The sequence below is a fragment of the Salvelinus alpinus genome, chromosome 1 (assembly GCF_045679555.1).
Source record: "Salvelinus alpinus chromosome 1, SLU_Salpinus.1, whole genome shotgun sequence".
NCBI lineage: Eukaryota > Metazoa > Chordata > Actinopteri > Salmoniformes > Salmonidae > Salvelinus > Salvelinus alpinus.
Window position 1 is genome coordinate 61,944,740 of NC_092086.1, and position 7,177 is coordinate 61,951,916.

The 7,177-nt window shown below is 40.1% G+C and overlaps 1 long non-coding RNA gene across 1 annotated transcript; it reads right to left on the minus strand.

Moving 5' to 3' along the window:
• Positions 1 to 346: 346 nt before the first annotated feature.
• Positions 347 to 6,526, minus strand: LOC139582836 (uncharacterized). The gene is made up of 2 exons (XR_011676434.1): positions 6,447 to 6,526; positions 347 to 740 (listed from the first exon to the last, which is right to left on the minus strand). It is a non-coding gene; the product is annotated as an uncharacterized lncRNA (long non-coding RNA).
• Between the last annotated feature and the right edge of the window lie 651 nt (positions 6,527 to 7,177).

Genomic DNA, 7,177 nt, shown 5'->3' on the forward strand with positions numbered 1-7,177 from the left:
ACAATGTAGAAAATAGTACAAATAAAGACAAATCCTGGAATGAGTAGGTATGTCCAAACTTTTGACGGGTACTGTATGTATTACAATTATTAACTTCAACAGTGTTACCAATCCTGGTCCTGGGACATCAATGGTTACACATTGTAATTATGCAATAGAATAGACACATGATTTAACTAACTAAAGGCAGATTTGTAATTCATAAACAGTACACTACACGTCCTATGCATCATGTAAATACTCTAAAACCGGTTAATCTCCATATATAATTTCTTTCATCTGCACTGATCTGAGGACACAGGATAGGTGTAGTATTTCATCAAACGAGAAACTTAATTTCAACCTGTAGAGAATGTGAAACGCTTTATTGAACATGTTCATTATCCAAGTGTTATAAATACATGCATTATAAATACAAGTTCAATCTCTACTTCAATGCACATCTGGTGTGCATTATAAAAATAGAGGAAGAAAGGAGGTGGGGAGAGAGGTATGAGGGAGTATAAAAGACAGAAAGGGAAAGAGGTAAGGACAGAGGAGCAGGGATGACAGCATATGATTATTGAATTACAGTGCTACTAAACTTATTGTCGCAGTTCATCACAATTACATAATAGTGTATCTAGCTGTGTCTCCTAACCAGCCTTGTGCACCCAGTTGGTCCGAAGGTTATCTTAAGAGCGAGTGAGGTGGTGATGACGAGGCTGGGGGTTGGCATCCTCTCTCACATCAAAATATACCTGCAGACGAGAGACAGATGGAGAATACATTAAAAAAAAACACAAGGCTTAATCATGCTTACACTGTCAGTCATCTTAATCATCAGGACGTGAAATGCAAAACTGACCTTGGATCATTAACTCTGGAACTTCTACATCTCTATTTCAATGTAAAGCATTTCTTTAATAATACACTGCTCAAAAAAATAAAGGGAACACTTAAACAACACAATGTAACTCCAAGTCAATCACACTTCTGTGAAATCAAACTGTCCACTTAGGAAGCAACACTGATTGACAATAAATTTCACATGCTGTTGTGCAAATGGAATAGACAACAGGTGGAAATTATAGGCAATTAGCAAGACACCCCGAATAAAGGAGTGGTTCTGCAGGTGGTGACCACAGACCACTTCTCAGTTCCTATGCTTCCTGGCTGATGTTTTGGTCACTTTTGAATGCTGGCGGTGCTCTCACTCTAGTGGTAGCATGAGACGGAGTCTACAACCCACACAAGTGGCTCAGGTAGTGCAGCTCATCCAGGATGGCACATCAATGCGAGCTGTGGCAAGAAGGTTTGCTGTGTCTGTCAGCGTAGTGTCCAGAGCATGGAGGCGCTACCAGGAGACAGGCCAGTACATCAGGAGACGTGGAGGAGGCCGTAGGAGGGCAACAACCCAGCTGCAGGACCGCTACCTCCGCCTTTGTGCAAGGAGGAGCACTGCCAGAGCCCTGCAAAATGACCTCCAGCAGGCCACAAATATGCATGTGTCTGCTCAAACGGTCAGAAACAGACTCCATGAGGGTGGTATGAGGGCCCGACGTCCACAGGTGGGGGTTGTGCTTACAGCCCAACACCGTGCAGGACGTTTGGCATTTGCCAGAGAACACCAAGATTGGCAAATTCGCCACTGGCGCCCTGTGCTCTTCACAGATGAAAGCAGGTTCACACTGAGCACATGTGACAGACGTGACAGAGTCTGGAGATGCCGTGGAGAACGTTCTGCTGCCTGCAACATCCTCCAGCATGACCGGTTTGGCGGTGGGTCAGTCATGGTGTGGGGTGGCATTTCTTTGTGGGGCCGCACAGCCCTCCATGTGCTCGGCAGAGGTAGCCTGACTGCCATTAGGTACTGAGATGAGATCCTCAGACCCCTTGTGAGACCATATGCTGGTGCAGTTGGCCCTGGGTTCCTCCTAATGCAAGACAATGCTAGACCTCATGTGGCTGGAGTGTGTCAGCAGTTCCTGCAAGAGGAAGGTATTGATGCTATGGACTGGCCCGCCCGTTCCCCAGACCTGAATCCAATTGAGCACATCTGGGACATCATGTCTCGCTCCATCCACCAACGCCACGTTGCACCACAGACTGTCCAGGAGTTGGCGGATGCTTTAGTCCAGGTCTGGGAGGAGATCCCTCAGGAGACCATCCGCCACCTCATCAGGAGCATGCCCAGGCGTTGTAGGGAGGTCATACAGGCACGTGGAGGCCACACACACTACTGAGCCTCATTTTGACTTGTTTTAAGGACATTACATCAAAGTTGGATCAGCCTGTAGTGTGGTTTTCCACTTTAATTTTGAGTGTGACTCCAAATCCAGACCTCCATGGGTTGATATATTTGATTTCCATTGATAATTTTTGTGTGATTTTGTTGTCAGCACATTCAACTATGTAAAGAAAAAAGTATTTAATAAGAATATTTCATTCATTCAGATTTTTTTGAGCAGTGTATATAATGGACAATCGAGCTAGGGGGTACAATATCACATTACAATTACACAAGGACCTTAAGGGACATACATACACTTACAATTCTAACAGCTTTTTTGTTAGTAGAGTATTTAACTGTCTTAAAATACAGTTCAATTTCTTTTTGTAGGGTAAGAAAATGTGTTTTTTTGTTAGTCATTTCATATACACAAATGTAAATTTTGGCCAAAAGAATAATGAAATGAATTACATAAAAATGTTCAGCTTATTTTTATCGTATGTCAAGAATCCAAGCAGTACATCTCTCCACAATAGTGTAAAATCTTAATAAATGTGTTCAATTATAAATCTACTGATGTCTTGCCACAGTTTTCTTACATGTATACAATGCCAAAAAAGATGCAACACTGTTTCTGGGTGGTCATTACAAAAGGAGCAATTTGAGTTGATGTTTTCCTTAAACGTCTTCATATAGTGGTTGGCAGGATAATATTTATGAATAATTTTAAAGGAAACTTCCTTAATTTTGTTAACAAGTAGGTATGTTTGTGGCAACATCCAAACTTTTTTCCAACAGATATTATCAATAAATCCATTCCAATAAGGCATGACATAAGGTATAGATACAACATCCTGCTGAAACAAGGTTCGTATCGCTCTGTTGTTGAATGGACCAAAAGAGAAACAAATCTTTCCTACTGATGAGGCAACAGGGTCAATAGAAGGTAGGTTCTGAGGGTCAGGTCTTGACACGTTCCTGAATAACAGAGCAACACCTGAGGGAATGGCGTCTAAAACAATTGCAAAATCTTTAGTTGTTACAGGGACCTTGTAAAGTGATAGGAATTCCTTATAACTGACTAAAAGACCCTCTGCATTTACCAGTTGGCTCACCAATAGGATATTATTCTAAAAACATTCTAAAAACAAAGAAGTATTTTTATACAATATATCCCGATTATTCCATATATAATATCTGTGTGGATAACAATTATGTTTATAAATTAAGGACCATGACAAGAAAACCTGCCGATGAAAAGCAGAAAGTTTCACTGGAATTTTGTCAATATTATAATTGCAAAACAACATGAAGTTAAGGCCACCAAAAGTAGAGAAGACATGATGAGGAATAAAATTCAAGAAGAAGTGGGTCTTCTTAGGAATTGTTTTATCCAATTGATCTTAAAAGTATTATTTAAAGTAGTAAAGTCCAGAAAATTCAGTCCACCATTCTCATAAGTGTTCATTACAACAGTTTTCCTAATGTAATGGGTACGGTTTCTCCAAAGAAAGTTGAAAAGCATCTGGTCTATCTCCTTGCTTATTTTATTGTCAAGATATAAAGATAGAGCGCCATATGTTAGTCTAGAGATGCCTTCGGCCTTGGTTATTAGGACTCTACCTTTTAAAGATAAGTACCTCTGTAGCCATTGATTTAGCTTCTTCTGGGTATTTTTAATAAGAGGGTTCAAATTTAGTACGCCTCTAGACTTCTGATCCTTTGTAATGGTTATGCCTAAATATGTAAGTTCTTCTTTTACTGGAATACCATAATATGAAGGTGTCACACAATCTTTGACAGCTATGAGTTCACATTTATTAATGTTAAGGTATAGACCAGACGCTTTGGGAAAGGATTGTATCACATTTTTCGCTATGGGAATTTGGTTAGCGTCTTTCAGAAAAAGTGTAGTATCATCAGCCAGCTGGCTTATAATAATTTCTTTACCAGCTATGGAAATACCTTGTACAGGACTATTTTTTTAAATAATTTTTCATATGTTGCCCTACCGGAGTTACACAGTAATAGCGTCACTGCTATTAGCTTCACGACATACATAATACATACATACTATGGAACGCCGTTTGGGTCTTTGCGTGTCAAAAAGATACAGTAGCACTGTCAAAGCTGTACAAAAATGTCTGCAAACACCGGCCACGAACGATGTGTTTACAATACCGCGTTGTTAATAGAGCATCATTTGTTTGACCGCAACTTCTGGGGTAGCTAGCTTTAGCTTGGTACCTAGCTAGCGCCAATACAACCAGCCTGAAAACAATGACCAGTAGATACTGCAGACATTTTCATTATTCTTAGTAATGATTTGGGAATCCTTGTAAGTAAGTATGAGCTAGGTTGCCACTTGTTGTTCACCTATTGAAATTGAACTGATATTGAATTGAAAAAATAGCTATCCAGCTACTTAACCCTGTTGCCCAAAGCTAACGTTATAAGCAGCCAGCTAGCTTCATCTGGCTAGTGATGCTCGACCGGACCGGGTTATATGCTGTGAAGCTAGCCACAATAAGGATTAGGCACAATAGTGGAATTTGCAGTTTGCCTTCAAAATAAATGTATGTCATTGACAGTGATGCAAATGCATACAACTAGTAGAATTATGCCATACTTTTATTTTGAAGTCCACTATTGTGGCTGATCCTTATTGTGGCTAGCTTCACATAGATGGGTTCGACCACCATTAATCAAATAAGTACTGTTTTATAAATGAGGGTTATTTTAGATGACACCAGGCTTTATAGTTATCTAGCTAACTATAGCTACTGAAACAGATGTCGTTTTGCTATGTGTTTGGGGAAGAACATTGTTTGCATCCATGAGCTAGCTTTTTTTTATGACCAGTACTGTAGGTGTGCAATACAACTCTACCAGCATCATAGCATACGTATCGATGAATGGTTGTGACATATGAAATACGAGTGATAGTGTAATCAATGTATAATAACTACTTAAATTAATGACCGCATTAAATTATGTGATGTGTAGTCATATTCAGGTCCTAAGTCAAATAAAATAACAAAATAACTTTTTGGGGTCAGTGTGGCGTGTGTAACATTTATTTAACTAGGCAAGAACACTGGAAAGACTTAGTTTTACATTTCTTTGTACATATCCATAAAAATGATGCCAGCTGATTCATGATTTGAGTGGTGAGAGCAGTCTATCTCATCCCGTCTCCTTACTATGGAACAGCTGGAGATCAAATTACAATGTTGCAAATGTCGGAGCGACCGATAAGGGTTATACTAGTGATGCCCCGATATGACATTTTTGGCCCGATATCTGATATTTTCAGCGTTTTCGCTGTTTTTTGTAGAACCAACCTGCAACTAGAAACGGACATTTCAAAGATACTTTCTTCATTCTAGATTTGTTGCAAAAAGTATCGCCAAGAACAGGTTAGTTAAAATCTATGCTGGTGGTTTGTATGGGGCATTCATTTAAACGCCAGTAATTGACACGAACAATCTTTGGTTATATCACATTCTGGCATACAATCTGTAGCTATACACACCAGCATACTCCCTTGACATTTCGGGAGGGGCAGAGAAGCTTGGCACATGGTGCTAATATTAAAGTAATACTAAAATTAGCTATTTAGCATGATACATAAACCATAGTGCAAAGTCACTAACGTTACTTTATTATGATCTGGTATATGACATTTCGCCACCCCTCGAGACAAGCTAGATAATGTTGCGTCACCGACAGCTCATCAGCGACCTGGCTGCGTTTTTCGGAGACTCCTTTGCTGTGACATGGTCTTTAAAATTGACATTAGCGTGCAAGTTAACTAGCCTAGAAAAGCATATAAAAGCACGCTAAACAGCACCGTTTGACAGCTAAATGCCTAGCCCAATGGTCACACCGTGTTGCACACAACCAAAAACAAAGTGGTGTAACCAAACAGGTGCCAAAGGCAGAACGTGTGTTGTATGAAAACTAGGAGCTGGCTAGTATCGTTAACCAATGTAGCTGGCTAGCTAGCAAGAGTGGTGGTGACCCATCAAACACACCAGCTACTAGGGGGAGACGACTACAATTGCTTCTAGCACGAGATTACGAAGTGGACTGTTCAAAAGGCAGACACATGTCAACATGTAGGTACTATACGGCATATTTTGCAGAAGCCGTGCAACATAATGCAAATACTTAAAAATATTTACATGTTGGTTTATTTTGAAAATAAAAAACTATCAGGTTAGCTACTCACTCAAAAAGAATCAACTGATACAACCGTGACTCAGTAGACTCCACGATTTCCTCATTCGCTGTGACGCCTCCTTTCTACCAATCTTCTTCTTTTTCTTCTTCTTTAAGATTTGGTTGGCGGATCGCATCCAACTTTCAGGTGCATACAGCTCTGCCTACTGTACTCGTGTGTGAGGCCATTCACGCATACCCACATTAAATTGTTGATACGGTAATACACATTTGGGGGAAAAGGAAAATTGCCTTCCCAACTATTAGCCCTCTATAAAAAAAAAATCACCACCCCATTCCACAATTTAATCCTATCTAATCTTACTCAAGAACAATGGTCTGAGAGGACAAAACAATACCACTCTACTGTTCCGCAGTAAATCCTCACAATCCCAAGTATTTCTCAGCCGCCACAAGTTTTATTTTCTGTGACTTCCGATCAATTTCTGCAGTACAATTGACAACCATGGCTATTAATGCTAAAATGCCTTCCTTACTGAAGCACATATTCGTCCAAGAACTCTCTCTTGGTCTCTACCTACTCACAAGAATCCTCTCAGTATCACTCACCTTCGACCAATCTGCAAAAGTAATGTTTCTTTTGGAAGGTGGACCTCTAGAAAGAGCCCAGAGTTCGAGACTTGGAATTCTAAGTTGGATGACCGTTCAAAAAGTTTTTTCCCAGTCGGAGCTCGGGGTTACTCTGCCCAAAATCTGCCCACATTAAGCAGATCATCATTA